This window comes from Mustelus asterias, unplaced genomic scaffold (genome assembly GCF_964213995.1).
Source record: "Mustelus asterias unplaced genomic scaffold, sMusAst1.hap1.1 HAP1_SCAFFOLD_1655, whole genome shotgun sequence".
In the NCBI taxonomy this organism is placed as follows: Eukaryota; Metazoa; Chordata; class Chondrichthyes; order Carcharhiniformes; family Triakidae; genus Mustelus; species Mustelus asterias.
Window position 1 is genome coordinate 29,268 of NW_027591600.1, and position 6,635 is coordinate 35,902.

Genomic DNA, 6,635 nt, shown 5'->3' on the forward strand with positions numbered 1-6,635 from the left:
GTTAAAGAGGAAGCAACAGGCCGGACACTAGACACGGAGGCACGTGGAGAGGGTCTGGGCTCTCCAGGTGTTGTCACCACCACCCTCCACCCCTCCCCCCGCACCCCTCCGATCTCCCTCTCCGGTTCCTTGGACTCTGGTCAAGAATTTCAAATTTCTACGTGTCCAGATCACCAACAACCTGTCCTGGTCCCCCCCTTGCTGACACTATAGTTAGGAAAGCCCACCCACTCCTCTCAGAAGACTAAGGAAATTTGTCATGTCAGCTACGATTCTCACCAACTTTTACAGATGCACCACAGAAAGCATTCTTTCCAGGTGTATCACAGCTTGGTCTGGCTCCTGCTCTGCCCAAAACTACAAGAAACTACAAAGGGTCGTGAATGTAGCCCAATCGATCACGCAAACCAGCCTCGCAGAGAGAGAGACAGGGAGAGAGAGAGAGAAAGAAAGAGAGAAAGACAGTGAGAGAGAGAGAGGGATAGAGGGAGAGAGACAGAGAGAGAGACAGAGAGCGAGAGAGAGAGAGACAGAGAGAGAGAGACAGGGATAGAGGGAGACAGAGAGACAGTGAGAGAGAGACACACACAGTGAGGGACAGAGAGACAGAGGCAGGGACAGAGAGAGAGATGGAGAGACAGAGAGAGACAGAGAGAGAGACAGAGAGAGAGAGAGAGAAAGAGGGAGACAGAAAGAGGGAGACAGAAAGAGGGAGACAGAGAGAGAGAGAGAGAGAGAGTGACAGAAAGAGGGAGACAGAGAGAGAGATACAGAGAGTGAGAGACAGAAAGGGGGAGACAAACAGAGAGAGAGAGACAGAGAGAGACAGAAAGGGGGAGACAAACAGAGAGAGAGATACAGAGAGATTTAGAGAGCAGAGACAAGGGCTGAGAACAGGGTCTGGCTGTTATAGTGATGGAGAGAGTGAGGGAGGGCGAAGGTTAAACTGCTCTGCGTTTGGAGATAGAAAGCACACACAGGCAAATCACTTCATAGTCAAATCAAGCAGAGGCAAATCCGATGTAAAAACACATCCTGCGATCACATTGCAGCAACAGTGAGTCAGTAAACTGGACATCACATCCAGTAGAGGTCAGAAACAATACACAGAGCTAATTGTCCCAGGACTATTGTCCCAATAATCCCAAATTGTCCCACATTTTCCCACATTTGGAATATTGTGTGCAGTTCTGGTCACCTCACTATAAGAAGGATGTGGAAGCGCTGGAAAGAGTGCAGGGGAGATTTACCAGGATGCTGCCTGGTTTGGAGGGTAGGTCTTATGAGGAAAGGTTGAGGGAGCCAGGGCTGTTCTCTCTGGAGTGGAGGAGGCTGAGGGGAGACTTAATAGCGGTTTATAAAATGATGAAGGGGATCGATAGAGTGAACGTTCAAAGACTATTTCCTCGGGTAGATGGAGCTATTACAAGGGGGCATAACTATAGGGTTCATGGTGGGAGATACAGGAAGGATATCAGAGGTAGGTTCTTTACGCAGAGAGTGGTTGGGGTGTGGAATGGACTGCCTGCAGTGATAGTGGAGTCAGACACTTTAGGAACATTTAAGCGGTTATTGGATAGGCACGTGGAGCACACCAGGATGATAGGGAGTGGGATAGCTTGATCTTGGTTTCAGATAAAGCCCGGCACAACATCGTGGGCTGAAGGGCCTGTTCTGTGCTGTACTGTTCTATGTTCTATTACTGCAGCACCATCTCAGCACTGACCCTCCCACAGTGCGGCGTTCCCACAGCACTGACCCTCCCACAGTGCGGCACTCCCTCAGCACTGACCCTCCCACAGTGCGGCACTCCCTCAGCACTGACTCTCCCACAGTGCGGCACTCCCACAGCACTGACCCACAGTGTGGCGGTCCCTCAGCACTGACCCTCCCACAGTGCGGCGCTCCCTCAGCACTGACCCTCCCACAGTGTGGCGGTCCCTCAGCACTGACCCTCCCACAGTGCGGCACTCCCTCAGCACTGACTCTCCCACAGTGCGGCACTCCCACAGCACTGACCCACAGTGCGGCGCTCCCTCAGCACTGACCCTCCCACAGTGCAGCACTCCCTCAGCACTGACCCTCCCACAGTGCGGCGCTCCCTCAGCACTGACCCTCCCACAGTGCGGCGCTCCCTCAGCACTGACCCTCCCACAGTGCGGCGCTCCCTCAGCACTGACCCACAGTGCGGCGCTCCCTCAGCACTGACCCTCCCACAGTGCGGCGCTCCCTCAGCACTGAACCCCCCACAGTGCGGCGCTCCCTCAGCACTGACCCTCCTACAGTGCGGCGCTCCCTCAGCACTGACCCTCCCACAGTGTGGTGCTCCCTCAGCACTGACCCTCCCACAGTGCGGCGATCCCTCAGCACTGACCCTCCCACAGTGCGGCGCTCCCTCAGCACTGACCCTCCCACAGTGCGGCGCTCCCTCAGCACTGACCCACAGTGCGGCGCTCCCTCAGCACTGACCCTCCCACAGTGCGGCGCTCCCTCAGCACTGAACCCCCCACAGTGCGGCGCTCCCTCAGCACTGACCCTCCCACAGTGCGGCGCTCCCTCAGCACTGACCCTCCCACAGTGTGGTGCTCCCTCAGCACTGACCCACAGTGCGGTGCTCCCTCAGCACTGACCCTCCCACAGTGCAGCGCTCCCTCAGCACTGACCCTCCCACAGTGCGGCGCTCCCTCAGCACTGACCCTCCCACAGTGCAGTGCTCCCTCAGCACTGACTCTCCCACAGTGCGGCACTCCCACAGCACTGACCCACAGTGCGGCGCTCCCTCAGCACTGACCCTCCCACAGTGTGGCACTCCCTCAGCACTGACCCTCCCACAGTGCGGCGCTCCCTCAGCACTGACCCTCCCACAGTGCGGCACTCCCTCAGCACTGACCCTCCCACAGTGCGGCGCTCCCTCAGCACTGACCCTCCCACAGTGCGGCGCTCCCTCAGCACTGACCCACAGTGCGGCGCTCCCTCAGCACTGACCCTCCCACAGTGCGGCGCTCCCTCAGCACTGAACCCCCCACAGTGCGGCGCTCCCTCAGCACTGACCCTCCCACAGTGCGGCGCTCCCTCAGCACTGACCCTCCCACAGTGTGGTGCTCCCTCAGCACTGACCCTCCCACAGTGCGGCGCTCCCTCAGTACTGACCCTCTGACAGTGCGGCACTCCCTCAGTACTGACCCTCTGACAGTGCGGCGCTCCCTCAGCACTGACCCTCCCACAGTGCGGCGCTCCCTCAGCACTCACCCTCCCACAGTGCGGCGGTCCCTCAGCACTGATCCGCTGACAGTGCGGCACTCACTCAGCACTGACCCTCCCACAGTGCGGCGCTCCCTCAGCACTGACCCTCCCACAGTGCGGCGCTCCCTCAGCACTGACGCTCCCACAGTGCGGCGCTCCCTCAGCACTGACCCTCCCACAGTGCGGCGCTCCCTCAGCACTGACCCTCCCACAGTGCGGCGCTCCCTCAGCACTGACCCTCCCACAGTGTGGCGCTCCCTCAGCACTGACCCTCTCACAGTGCGGCGCTCCCTCAGCACTGACCCTCCCACAGTGCGGCGCTCCCTCAGCACTGACCCTCCCACAGTGCGGCGCTCCCTCAGCACTGACCCTCCCACAGTGTGGCGCTCCCTCAGCACTGACCCTCTCACAGTGCGGCGCTCCCTCAGCACTGACCCTCTCACAGTGCGGCGCTCCCTCAGCACTGACCCTCCCACAGTGCGGCACTCCCTCAGTACTGACCCTCTCACAGTGCGGCGCTCCCTCAGCACTGACCCTCTCACAGTGCGGCGCTCCCTCAGCACTGACCCTCCCACAGTGCGGCGCTCCCTCAGCACTGACCCTCCCACAGTGCGGCGCTCCCTCAGCACTGACCCTCCCACAGTGCGGCGCTCCCTCAGCACTGACCCTCCCACAGTGCGGCCCTCCCTCAGCACTGACCCTCCCACAGTGCGGCGCTCCCTCAGCACTGACCCTCTCACAGTGCGGCGCTCCCTCAGCACTGACCCTCCCACAGTGCGGCACTCCCTCAGCACTGACCCTCCCACAGTGCGGCGCTCCCTCAGCACCGACCCTCCCACAGTGCGGCGCTCCCTCAGCACTGACCCTCCCACAGTGCGGCGCTCCCTCAGCACCGACCCTCCCACAGTGCGGCGCTCACTCAGTACTGCACTTCTGTATTTTTCGCGGATCAGTGCATCTATGATTAAGAATGGTTGGTTTTAATTCTCTGTCTGAACCTGTTCCGCCAATTCTCCCAAACCTCAGCAGGTTCTTCAGAGATGGAAATCAACCTCCAAGCTCATTTGAATCGCAAATTACTCAGTCGAATGACCAAGTAGAGAAACAAACATAGTCCCAGAACACCACTGCAGGAATCGCTCAGGGTTCATGTTCCAGTCATAACCACCTCCAGCTGCTTCATCTATAACCTTCCCTCTATTGTAAGGTCAGAAGTGGGGCTGTTCACCGACGATTGCACAATGTTCACCACCATTTGCGATTCCTCATCGCAGCCCATGTCCGAACGCAGCAAGACCAGACAATATCCATGGCTGACAGGTGGTGAGTTCATCCCATCCGACAACGAACATCTCCAACAAGAGAGGATCGAACCATCTCCCCCTTTGACATTCAATGGCGTTACTATCGCTGTATCCCCCTCCCCCAATGTCAACATCCTGGGGGCGACCATTGAGCAGAAACTGAACTGGGACCCAGCCGTATCAATACTGTGGCTCCCAGAGCAGGACAGAGGCTGGGAATCCTGCGGAGAGTAACTCCCCTCCTGACTCCCACCTCCCCAAAGCCTGTCCCACCATCGACAAGGACACAAGTCCGGAGTGTGATGGGATTCTCTCCACTCGCCTGGATGGATACGGCTCCCGACAACACTCGAGAAAGCTCGACACCCTCCAGGACAAAGCAGCCCCCTCCCCCCCCGCTCGATCGACACGCTAACCACAAACATTCACTCCCTCCACCACCGACGCACAGCGGCAGCCGTGTGAACCGTCTACAAGATGCACCGCAGCGACTCGCCAAGGCTCCTTCAACAGCACCTTCCAAACCCACCACCTCTACCATCCAGAAGGACAAGGGCAGCAGACACATGGGGAGCACCCACCGCCTGCAAGTTTCCCCCTCCGAGCCCCTCACACCATCCCCGACTTGGAAACATATCGGCCGTTCCTTCACTGTGGCTGGGGTCGGAATCCCGGAACTCCCTCCCTAACAGCGCCGTGGGTGTACCTACACCACACACGGGGACTGACTGATGTCCAATAACAATCCTGGAACTCCCTCCCGAACAGCGCCGTGGGTGTACCTACAGCAACACAGGGATTTCAGCGGGTTCAAGATGGCGGTCACCCATCACCGTCTCAAGGGCCAATTAGGGATGGTCAATAAATGTTGGCCAGACAGCGACGCCCATAACTTCCTTAAAAAAACACACCACGGGGTTAGATACAGAGTGAAGCTCCCTCTACACTGTCCCCCATCAAACACTCTCAGGACAGGTACAGCACGGGGTTAGATACAGAGTAAAGCTCCCTCTACACTGTCCCCCATCAAACACTCCCAGGACAGGTACAGCACGGGGTTAGATACAGAGTAAAGCTCCCTCTACACTGTCCCCATCAAACACTCCCAGGACAGGTACAGCACGGGGTTAGATACAGAGTAAAGCTCCCTCTACACTGTCCCCATCAAACACTCCCAGGACAGGTACAGCACGGGGTTAGATACAGAGTAAAGCTCCCTCTACACTGTCCCCATCAAACACTCCCAGGACAGGTACAGCATGGGGTTAGATACAGAGTAAAGATCCCTCTACACTGTCCCCCATCAAACACTCCCAGGACAGGTACAGCACGGGGTTAGATAGAGAGTAAAGCTCCCTCTACACTGTCCCCCATCAAACACTCCCAGGACAGGTACAGCGCGGGGTTAGATACAGAGTAAACCTCCTTCTACACTGTCCCCATCAAACACTCCCAGGACAAATACAGCACGGGGTTAGATACAGAGTGAAGCTCCCTCTACACTGTCCCCCATCAAACACTCCCAGGACAGGTACAGCACGGGGTTAGATACAGAGTAAAGCTCCCTCTACACTGTCCCCATCAAACAATCCCAGGACAGGTACAGCACGGGGTTAGATACAGAGTAAAGCTCCCTCTACACTGTCCCCATCAAACACTCCCAGGACAGGTACAGCACGGGGTTAGATACAGAGTAAAGCTCCCTCTACACTGTCCCCATCAAACACTCCCAGGACAGGTACAGCACGGGGTTAGATACAGAGTAAAGCTCCCTCTACACTGTCCCCATCAAACACTCCCAGGACAGGTACAGCATAGTGTTAGATACAGAGTAAAGCTCCCTCTACACTGTCCCCATCAAACACTCCCAGGACAAATACAGCACGGGGTTAGATACAGAGTGAAGCTCCCTCTACACTGTCCCCCATCAAACACTCCCAGGACAGGTACAGCGCGGGGTTAGATACAGAGTAAACCTCCCTCTACACTGTCCCCATCAAACACTCCCAGGACAAATACAGCACGGGGTTAGATACAGAGTGAAGCTCCCTCTACACTGTCCCCCATCAAACACTCCCAGGACAGGTA